The sequence below is a fragment of the Myotis daubentonii genome, chromosome 11 (assembly GCF_963259705.1).
Source record: "Myotis daubentonii chromosome 11, mMyoDau2.1, whole genome shotgun sequence".
NCBI classification, from domain to species: Eukaryota; Metazoa; Chordata; class Mammalia; order Chiroptera; family Vespertilionidae; genus Myotis; species Myotis daubentonii.
The window spans coordinates 8,850,092-8,862,071 of record NC_081850.1 but is presented as its reverse complement, the minus strand read 5'-3'; the positions used below and the strand labels follow the sequence as shown (position 1 = coordinate 8,862,071).

The window sequence follows — 11,980 nt, the reverse complement described above, 5'->3', positions numbered from 1 at the left end:
GAGATGTCTGTTCTCTTCTCATTCAGTCTCATGTGGGCAAGTGGCACCACGGTGTGTCTGATGGTGTGACCCCCAGTGCGCCTCTAAAATCTAAGTACACCCACTCGCAAAGGAGAGCTGGTGGGAGAGCTCATTAGGCTGTGTACAGGTACTGTATTTATTTGAATAAAAGTGAAAATAACCCAAACGCTTATCTTTTACTTCTTCAGCTTGGGTGTCACGCACATCCTGAGGCAGTTGGTGGTTAGACTATCCTGATGGGCAGACTGAGCTGTAGGCTGAACAGGCAGCTTGTCAAGCTCTCCTCAATTCCGACTCTGTGGGTTCAGAATGACCAAGGGTGTCAGGGGACCCGGGTTGGAGAATTCTAAGAGGAATGGGCAAGGAAAATAAGGCTGACAAGATTCCTGACTTCCTGTATTTGAATGGATGAGGAATTCTTTGTTGCCCAGAGAATAGAAGTCTACCTATAGGAAGAAGTTACGGGTTGCAAAATTCAGCTCAGCACAAGTAGGGAGGGCCAAGAGCAGGCATTCAGAAGTTCCTACCCCAGGGAGCACATGCATTGTCTTGCCTATTTCTCTTACCAGACCTAGAGAGGAAAGACTCTTGCCTGAGAAAAGAATCCCACCCATTCTGAGTGACTTTGAACCATGCCTTCCTCCTCCTGAAACCACCTGCCTATGGAGCTTGGAACCAGGTAAAGCTGCCCAGCACAGAGGGCCCCATTAGGGACCCTGAGGCCCTCTTAGCATTCGACTCCATGATGGCATCATAGAGCCTCAGCTGGTCCGTAAGTGCAGTGAAGATGCCCCACATGTTTGGTCTGGAAAGACTGCGCTGGCTGTGCTGCTCACAGGGCCTCTAGCACAGCACACTTAGGACGTGAATGATTTCTGCCACTTCTGGGCTTTGCTACTTTATAGCATTGGCTGATGCTCTTTGAGATAAAGTAATGCTGCTTCAGAGATTGCTTTGTCTATTTGCATAACTCAAAAGTACTGTGCTGATCAGCTTAGTCATATCTCTAACCAGCCTCCCAGTATTATCTGAGAAAGAGTATGTGCTGTCAATCACTCTAGATTCCATGAAAATAGCAGTAGTCATAGTTAATAGAGATAACATTCCTATTTTCTCTTAAATGGAGAATGCTTCTATGCCTGCTGCTATTTCAGGCTCTTCTCTAGATGTCTGGAAAATGTTCCAGAAACAGTGTCTTATACACAGAGTGCATGCCTCAAGCTCTTGATATTCGAAGGGCTACAAATCATTTGGGGCTAGCTTAAAAGCGACTGTTTACCCATAGGATCTTTGTTCCAAATTTACAAGCATTGATGTATTTTCAGTGCAGTAAATCAAGAACAGCATTCCCTTTGGTGCTTTTTGTTTGTGTAAATGTGGCCCAGGATTATTAGCACCTTATTTTAAGTTGTTCTTTACAATGTGAGATGGTTGAATATTGTGTACAGATAAAAATGGCATGACACAAGTTCCATAAATCCTGTTACCCAATGGTGCATTACTTTTTAGTCATGCTTTTAGACATGAGCTGATGTTTGATTAGCCCAGCACTATAATAAAACTGATTTATAAGTAATCACAATGGGGCCATTTACTAGTGGAGCTGTGGTGAACCTTCATTCCAAGCCAGCCAATAAAACATGCAATCACGGAAAATAATCTATCTACTTATATAAAAACCCTGGGTGTAACATCATGTCCCGAAGCTCCACCAACCGGAAGGAAGTCAGTCCTGCAGGGGTCGTCTTGGAAACGGCTGCGCCCTCCCCCAGCTGTTTCCCAGAGCGCGAGGTTTCAGGCAGGAACCCACCCTCAGAGCAGAGTGTGGAAGTACTGAGTCCTCGGTTGCCTTGCCAGAGCTGCTTCCCCCGAGGCCTGAGGGAAGAACCGACCCTCGGAGTGCCAGGAGCACCCAGCAGCAGTCAGTCCTAGATTGCTGAGGCAGTGGCCACAGCGTGGTAGAACTCTGGGTCTGGCCCAACAGGGGGCGTGGCCGGCCTTCAAACCAAACCCTGACAGTAGGGAGGAGGCAGCCCCATCCTCACAGAATTTGCTGTTGGATAGCTTGCTGTCAGTGGCCTGCCAGCCAGGAACCCCATTCACCTGCACCCTGGACCCTGACAGGAGGGAGGAGGGAGCCCTATTCCTCATGGAATCGACAGGTGGCCAACTTGCTGTCAGGGGCCTGCCAGCTAGGAATCCTATTCACCTGCATATCTGTATAAAGTTTTAATACATTATATTAGAGGTCGTGGTGGTACTGTTTTACCCATAGCATCTACAGGAATTGCTGCAAATTTACTTCTCGGTGGAAGTACCTTTCATTCCCAATATAAATTACTGATTCCATTAAATGAAACTTCAATTTCTAGACTTGATATAAAGAGTGAAGTTGCTAAAACTATTAAAAAGGCCCAACTTCTCATTATTGATGAATGCACCATGGCATCCAGTCATGCTATAAATGCCATAGACAGATTACTAAGAGAAATTATGAGCCTGAATGTTGTATTTGGTGGGAAAGTTCTCCTTCTTGGAGGGGATTTTTGACAATGTCTCAGTATTGTACCGCATTCTATGGGATCGGCCATAGTACAAACAAGTTTAAAGTACTGCAATGTCTGGGGATGTTTCAGAAAGTTGTCTCTTACAACAAATATGAGATCAGAGGATTCTGCTTATAGTGGATGGTTAGTAAACCTTGGAAATGGCAAACTTGATAGCAGTTTTCATTTAGGAATGGATATTATTGAAATCTCCTGTGAAATGATTTGTAATGGATCTATTATTGAAGCTACCTTTGGGAATACTATATTTATAGATAATATTAAAAATGTATCTAAACGTGCAATTCTTTGTCCAAAAAATGAGCATGTTCAAAAATTAAATGAAGAAATTTTGGATATACTCGATGGAGATTTTCACACATATTTGAGTGATGATTCCATTGAATCCACAGATGATGCTGAAAAAGAAAATTTTCCCATCGAATTTCTTAATAGTCTTACTCCTTCAGGAATGCCATGTCATAAGTTAAAATTGAAAGTGGGTGCAATCATCATGCTATTGAGAAATCTCAATAGTAAATGGGGTCTTTGTAATGGTACCAGATTTATTATCAAAAGATTATGACCTAACATTATCGAAGCTGAAGTATTTACAGGATCTGCAGAGGGAAAGGTTGTTCTGATTCCAGGAATTAATTTGTCCCCATCTGACACTGGCCTCCCATTTAAATTGATTCAATGACGGTTTCCCATGATGCCAGCATTTGTGATGACTATTGATAAATCACAAGGACAAACTCTAGACAAAGTAGACATATTCCTACCTGAACCCGTTTTCGCACATGGTCAGTTATATGTTGCTTTCTCTCGAGTTTGAAGAGCATGTGACGTTACAGTTAAAGTTCTAAATACTTCATCACAAGGGAAATTAATCAAGCACTCTGAAAGTGTTTTCACTCTTAATGTGGTGCACAGGGAGATATTAGAATAAGTTTAATCACTTTATCAGTCATTGTTTGCATCACTGTTGTTTTTATATCATGTTTTTGTTGTTTTCATATCATGTTTTTGTCGTTTTTATATCATGCCTCTGTTACATCCTTTTGTTACTGTTTTTTTACTAATAAATTTATATATTATTTTCATATACATTTTACTAATTTCCTTTCATCTCTCACACTTCTATTATAGAGAAAGGGCAAATAGCAATATTAAAATATCTCCGCTAATTAATTCCCTTTTAACACATTGTTTGCGGGTAGTTTTTATCACGCGCTAACAGGTGGCGTGGGCCATTTTTGCTAATTTTTTGCACAAATGGCAACGTTCAGTAAAATTACGATAACTTTAGTTTACGTATTTATACGTTACCCGCATTCTACCGCTAGTCTATAAAAAACGTATCCCACGTCTATAAAATACGTGTCCCGCGCTCTACTACCAGTCAACGTAAAACGTATAAATACGTTTCCCGCATACAATGTGTTAATGTGCATGAATTTCGTGCACCAGGCTACTAGTCTATATATATATAAAAGCCTAAATGACCGGCCAACTGGTCAGAAGCTATGACACGCAATGACCACCAAGGGGAAGACTCAATGCACAGGCATGGAAACATGGAACAGACTGGTGAATCTCAGAGGGAAGGGGAGGGGAGAGGGCAGGAAGAGATTAACCAAAGATCTTATATGCATACTAGAGGCCTGGTGCATGGATTTGTGCACCATTGGGATCCCAGGCCTGACCTGTGGGGATTGAGCCAAAACCAACTCTCCAACATCCCCTGAGGGGTCCTGGATTGCGCGAGAGTGCAGGCCAGGCCAAGGGACCCACCGGTGCACAAATCCGTACACTGGGCTTCTAGTGTCACAATAAGACTTTAATATCATAAGCCCTTTTGTACTGAAAATGAAAGTTTCAGCCCTGGCTGATGGGGCTTGGTGGGTTGGGCATCATCCCATGCAGCACAAGGTTGCCATCTCAGGGCACAATCCTGGGTTTCTGGCTCAATCCCCAGTGGGGGGCCTGAAGGAGGCAGATCAATATTTCACTCTTGCATCGATGTTTCTCTTTCTCTCTCTTCCTTTCCCTCTGAAAAAAATCAATAAAAAATCTTTAAAAAGAGTTTCCTATATCCACTGCAACTTCTGTCACAACGGAAGGCTCTATGCCCTTGCTGCCTACCTTTCTTGAATATAATGAAAAGATGTTTTACTCTTAAGATTGCCTACTTGGAGGAATAGTTATGATTTTGGAATAGGTTCCTCGTTACATGACCATTTGATCACAGTCTGCAAATACTACTTGGTTTTGATTTAGTGGGTTGCTTTGTCATTTTCTTTCTCTTAAAAATAAAAATGTAAGCAAATGACTCAGTCATTCAATTAGGTCTAACCATGGTGGAATGGCCATTGCTATCGGTGAAAAAGGCCAAATATTGGCCATTTCATATGGTTCAACTGAATACTAAATGCAATATTTCTGGGACCAGTAGATGACATGTCCTAAATGATTTTGGCAAAGTTAATTATATTAGATGATCAATTATTTTCTGAGACTCTCTTGTATGCTCACAGTAGTTCCAATATAAGTGGAAGACAATATGAGGCACATTGTTTTAGCAACAGATTTGTGCCTACTCTGTGCTTGGCCCTCTGCTGATGCTGGGAACACTCAGGAATCATATCCACCCCTCCAGCTAGGAGCCGAGTCTAGTACATGTCCACATGGACCATGTCACTTGTTCAGGCTGTCTTCTCCCTCTGTCAGCACTCTAATTGAGTTCTGCGTTGTCACCTGCCTCGCTACACCTTCAGTCCACACTTCCATTCTTTCTATACAGTGCTGAGTGGTTAAGTCTCAACACTTTATCATTCTGTTAAATCAGAATGCCCTTCAAAACTTGGCTCTGATTCCTTGGAACAAAATATGTGCTAATTAGCTCTTTGTTAAATGTTATTATATTCAGCTATCTGACTATCCCATAGCCCAGAGAGGTGGGGAGGTACTATGGGCAGAATCATGCCCTCCTAAAATTCAGTGTTGAGTTCCCAACCTCTACTACCTCATAATGTGACTAAACTTGGGTTTAAAGAGGAAATTAAGTTAATATGAGGTCATTAGAGTGGGCTTTAATCCAACATGACTGATGTCCTTACAAGAAGAGGAGATTAGGACACAGACACACACAGAGGGAAGACAATGTGAAGATACAAGGAATAGACAGTCATTTACAAACCAAGGAGAGAGGCCTCAGGAGAAACCAGCCCTGCTGACACCCTGATCTCGGACTTCCAGCCTCCAGGACCGTGAGGAAACAAAGGTCTGTTATTTAAGTTGCCCGGTCTGTGGTATTTGTTCTGTTCCCTAAGCCGACAGAATAAGAGACAAAATTGCCTGTTCCTCCTCAGTACTGCCACTGTACCTTGTGTGTGTTTCTCTATAGTTTTACCTCAAACTTGGTTTTGCCTGTTTTTAAACTTTACATAAATTGAAAAATGCAGTGTGTATCCTTTTGTGACTTGCTTTTGTTGTTCAGCACACACATTTCTCTGGGTTGATGTGTGATGCTGCAGTTCACATGTGCTTCCATGGCACTCCATGTGTGGATACACCATAACTTATCCCTTTGGCTTGTGGTAGACACTGGGTGGTTAATATGTGTACATGAATATAACATGTGGATGCACTGCCAGTGTCGCTAGCCTTTGTTGCTTAGGGTGGAAGTTATGGACGTTGGGGTTATGTGCATGTTCAGGTTCCTATCCAATGACAAGTATTTCCAAAAGTAAGTGTACCCATTTATACCCGCAGCAGCAGTGAACAAGAGTTCTCGTTTGCTCTGTGTCCTTGTCAACACTTAGTAATGTCTCAATTCTTTTTAAAGATAAATCTTTATTGTTCAGATTATTACAGATGTTCCTCTTCCCCCCCCCCCATAGCTCCCCTCCACCTGGTTCCCACCCCACCCCATGCCCTTACCACTCGCCACTGTCCTCATCCATAGATGTAAGATTTTTGTCCAATCTCTTCCCGCACCCCTCACACCCCTTTCCCCCCGAGAATTGTCAGTCCACTCCCTTTCTATGCCCCTGATTCTGTTATATTCACCAGTTTATTTTGACTTAATTTTTAGATTCACTTGTTGATAGATATTTATTTGTTGTCACTTTGTTGTTCACAATTTTTATCTTTACCTTTTTCTTCTTCTTCCTCTTCTTAAAGAATATCCTTCAGCATTTCATATAATCCTGGTTTGGTGGTGATGAACTCCTTTAGCTTTTTCTTGTCTGTGAAGCTCTTTATCTGACCTTCAATTCTGAATGATAGCTTTGCTGGGTAGAGTAATCTTGGTTGTAGGTTCTTGCTATTCATCACTTTGAATATTTATTGCCACTCCCTTCTGGCCTGCGTGGTTTCTGTTGAGAAATCATCTGACAGTCGTATGGGTACTCCCTTGTAGGTAACTAACTGTTTTTCTCTTGCTGCTTTTAAGACTCTCTTGTTGTCTTTAGCCCTTGGCATTTTAATTATGATGTGTCTTGGTGTGGTCCTCTTTGGATTCCTCTTATTTGGGGTTCTCTTCACTTCCTGGACTTGTAAGTCTATTTCTTTCATCAGATAGGGGAAGTTTTCTGTCATGATTTCTTCTAAATGCTCTCTCTCTTCTTCTGGCACCCCCATAATTCAGATGTTGGTACGTTTGAAATTGTCCCAGAGGCTCCTTACACTATCTTCATATTTTTGGATTCTTTTTTCTTTTTGTTTTTCTGGATGGGTGTTTTTTGCTTTCTTGTATTTCAAATCTTTGACTTGATTCTTAGGATCCTCTAGTCTGCTGTTGGATCTCTGTTTATTATTCTTAATTTCAGTCAGTGTATGCTTAATTTCTGACTGGTCCTTTTCCATTTTTTTTGGCATTCTCATTAAGATCTTTGAAGGTCTCACTAAGTTCCTTGGCAGTTCATAGAAGATTCTTGAGTAACCTTAGAACTGTGGTTTTGAACTCTATGTCCTCCATTAGTTTGCTTTCCTCCCATTTCTTTCATTTGTGACATGTTTCTTCGTCTCCGCATTCTGGCTGACTGCAAGGACCCACTGTGTCTATAGTGGAAGAACTGCTGTGCTGGAGACACCCTTATGGGGTAGGACTTGCTTCAGTGTGGCTTTGGTGCTCACTGAGTCTGCCTCTTGAGTGTGTCCTTTATGGATGTGAGGAGTTGAAATCTGGTATCTGACCACTGGGTACCCTGGCTCCTGGATCTCCAAGTCAACCACTGTGAGTCCGCCCAGCAGGAGCTACAGCGATATCAGCAGATTTCTCCTCTTTGTTTGGGGTTTGGAAGTTTTGGAGCTCTCTGACCCAGCTGCAGTTTGTTAGATTAGGCTGCAAAAGGTCAGGAGGTTCCTTTGCCCTGCTGGGCACAGCTTGGGTAGGGATGTAACTTGAGTGGGGCGGGGTCTCAGAGAATCACCAAGGCGGAGCAAACAATAATGGCTGTCGTCAGCCCTCTCCAACCACTCCTTGCATCTCGGGTCTCTGTGTCCCAGAGTCCCCGAGTCCCACACCCCCACAGTAACAATGATCCCTGCATAGCACCTCTGCGAGAAAGCCACCCTCGCTTTCTGACCTGCTGCAAGACAGTCCAGTTTCTCCCCATGGGAGTCTGGGTCCCCAGAGTCTCACCGTAAACGAGTTCAGTGCATTCAGGAGCTTGTATCCCCTTATGATTGAAAAAAAAAACTGTGCACCCAGTTGCAGCCCTCCTCACATGCACCTCCATACCTCTGCTCTTGGCACCTCTGCACCTCCTACCCAGTCTCAATGCACTTTTTTCTTTCCTTCCAGTTGTAGAACTTCCACTCGGCCAGCTTTCCCATGGTTCTGGATGATAGCTATTTTGTCTTTTAGTTGTAGTTTTAATGTGGTTGTGGGGGTCAGCACATACAGGTTTATACTTTATGCCGCCATCTTGGTTCTCAGTACTGTCTCACTTCTTGATTTTTGCCACATCCCGTTGGTGTAAGATAGTGTCCCAAAGTGTTAGGTTATTACATGTCGGAACCATTTGTACATCCTGCCAAGTGCTTGTTCACTTACGCATCTATTTCTCCAAGGGCTTAAACACACGATGCTATATTTGGTGGTTTTTCTTTCTTTTCATCCACAAGACCTGTCACTCCTAGTGTTATGATTTTATTAGTATCAGGTAAAATAAACGTTAGGGCAAAGAAAATTACTAGAAACATTGCACAATGGTAAAAGGATCAATACACCGGGGACACAATCCTGAATATGTACATACTAGACACAATAACATGAAGCAAAACTGAAAAGCTGAAAGGAGAAATAGACAGTGAGGGCTGGCCTGCACCCCATTCTCAGCAACAGGACTGCTAGACAGAAAGCGAGGGGGGAAGGACTAAAACACATGTACGTGCACACACACATGACCCTGGTTTCTGCACACATGTAACACTAATGTACACACATGACAGTGGCTCCTGCACACAACATGTGCACACAGGCATACAGGACACTGGCTCCCACACAGTACACACACACATGGACACACACAACACTGGCTCCTATGCAGTAGTTCTGACTGGTGTGTCTCAGGACACCTGTGTTCTCCTAAAAACCATTAGGTTCTTCAAAGAGCTTTTGTTTATGTGTATTGTATCTATATTGGAAATTAATAAAATTTTCTAAAATAATCCATTTTAAAAGAACATAAACCCATTCACTACTTAACTATATTTTCCTAAACCAAAGTAAGAGTGGTATTGATTTTAAAGTTTTGCAAATCTAATGTCTGACTTAAAAGACAGTTGGATTCTCTTCTCTGCCTCTGCTTCACACATCATGTGACCTCTGGAAAGTTCCACTTTGTACATTCATGAGGGAGAAATGCACATAACAACTTAGTATTATGAAAACGTGAGAAGTTCGCAGGACTAAAACAGAAAACCAGAGTGATGGAAAAATTAATATTAAAGAAAAAAACTATAACGCCAGCATCCATGGAGGGGGAAAAAAACTATAACGCCAAAAACAAGTTGCCCAATGTAAGACGACTACATCCTGGGTGTCCCAAAAACATGTATACGTACTTTAACCGCTGACAGCCCAATTGATGTTTCTTTCTTTTCAGCCAGGCTAAGCTTTGAACAAATGAAATTCATCCTAAAATGCTCCTGGAAGTTTGAAAACGCAGTTGAAGTACAAATACTGCCTTTATAATTATTCAAAGTGTGTATACATTTTGGGGGTGACACAGACTTTCTTATGGGGATACATAAAAGATAAAGTTTACAGTACAAAACTAGCAACTGTCAATGAATTGAGGGCACACAATACCGAATGAAATGATTCTTGATGTTTGTGATTCCGTTGCTTCACGTTATCAGCAATGCCTGGACCAGAATGGTCATCAGTTTGAAAACAGACATTGTCAAAAAATTATTCATTTCTGTAGATTATTTTTAATTTTGAAAATGAACTGTATTTAATAAGCACTGACTTTATAATCTTTCAAATTGTGTATATAATTTTAAGGGGGGGGGGGACACCCTATATTTACATGGGAAAATCAACCCAGACTGGCCCACAATGATATTTACTTTAGTAAAATTATTGGGCTTTAAAAGCAAAAGAAAAGCCCTTTGGAAATCAGACAAAATAATCAAGTTGTTTATAAGGGAAATAAAACCAGATTGATATCAAACTTTTCAAAAGGAGCACCATGCCAGTGGTATTCACTTGAGTACCTTGTTAGGATATTAATATCACCTAAGTCATCTACAGATTTAATGCAATTCCAACAGCCTATTTTTGTAAGAATGGAAAAAGATTTTTATTTCCTACCAATGCAACCTTAATATATAAATGCCACAAACTTGTATGAACATAAAATCACTTAGAATATTGTTCACACTAGTCCTTCCTGAGGAATCTTCTAGACCAGGGGTGGGCAAACTTTTTGACTCGAGGGCTACAATGGGTTCTTAAACTGGACTGGAGGGCCGGAACAAAAGCATGGATGGACTGTTTGTGTGAACTAATACAAATTCAAGGTAAACATCATTACATAAAAGGGTACGGTCTTTTTTTTTTTTTTAGTTTTATTCATTTCAAATGGGCCGGATCCGGTCTGTGGGCCGTAGTTTGCCCACGGCTGTTCTAGACCCAGGGTCAGGCCAAATCCAGCCCATCACTTCTTTTTTCTTTTACAATGCATTAGTCATACAAAAAAATGCAAAACATCCATGAGTCCATCCTATATAATAAAAGGGTAATATGCAAATTGACCCTAACAGTAGAACAACCAGTCGCTATGACGTGCACTGACCACCAAGGGGCAGACGTTCAACACAGGAGCTGCCCCCCCCATCGCTTCTCGGCCTTTTGGCTAAGATCAAGTGTAGTATCTGTTCTTATCAGGAGCTGCCCCCTGGAGGTCAGTGTGCTTTCACAGGGTGAGCTCTGCTCAGCCACAAGCAGGGCTGAAGGCTGCGAGTGCAGCGGTGGTGGTGGGAGCCTCTCCTGCCTCCTCGGCAGTGCTAAGGATGTCCAGCTGACTGCTAAGGCTGGGGAGCAGGCCTAAGCCATCAGTTGGATATCCCCGGAGGACTCCTGGGCTGCCAGAGGAATGTCTGACTGCCAGCTTAGGCCTGATGCCCTGGGGAGCAGGCCTAAGCCAGCAGGTGGACAACTCCTGAGGGGTCCCAGGCTGCGAGAGGGCACAGGCCAGACTGAGGGACCCCCACTCCCAGTGCACAAATCTTCATGCACCGGGTCTCTAGTATTACTAAAAGTGGGGAAAATGAGACAAATTTCTTATACAGAAGAATTCCAGATTAATTTAGGCATGTAGTCCTGGCTTTCCCTCGTAAGTGTGAGATACATTTAGTAATTGGCTTCTAGAAGGTAGAGAATGAAAGGGGATAGGGAGATGAGTAAGTTTAAAGTGGGGAAACCTGGCAAACACACCCTTGGCCAGGTGATCAAGGTCAACATCATCAGTGATGTCATGTGCAGAGCGTGAATCATGATATGGAGTGAGACGAAGGGCATTTCACCTCCATGGTCTTTCTCCCAAGACCCATAATGCCAAGTTCAAACCTGTTTATATGGGGCAAAAATGAACTTGGATTCACAGCTTGCATTATCTACAAAATAAACTCAAAATGTATCCTAGATCTAAATGTAAAATCTGAACTATAAAATTTCTAAGAGAAAATATGTGTGGCCTTGGGCTAGTCAGAGATTTGTTAGATGTGACACCAAAAGTACCTCCATAAAAGAACAAGCTGATAAACAGGACAGCATCAAAAGTACAAACATAGGCTCTTCAAAAGATACTGTTAAGAAAATTAAGGCAGCCACAGAGTAGGAGGGAATCTTTGCAAAGCGTGTATCTGATAAAGGACTTGTATGCAGACTATAG

At 42.3% G+C, this 11,980-nt stretch overlaps 1 pseudogene; it reads left to right on the top strand.

Moving 5' to 3' along the window:
- The first annotated feature begins 10,922 nt into the window (after positions 1-10,922).
- LOC132212942 (U2 spliceosomal RNA) lies at positions 10,923-11,075 on the top strand (annotated as a pseudogene).
- The last annotated feature ends 905 nt before the right edge of the window (positions 11,076-11,980 follow it).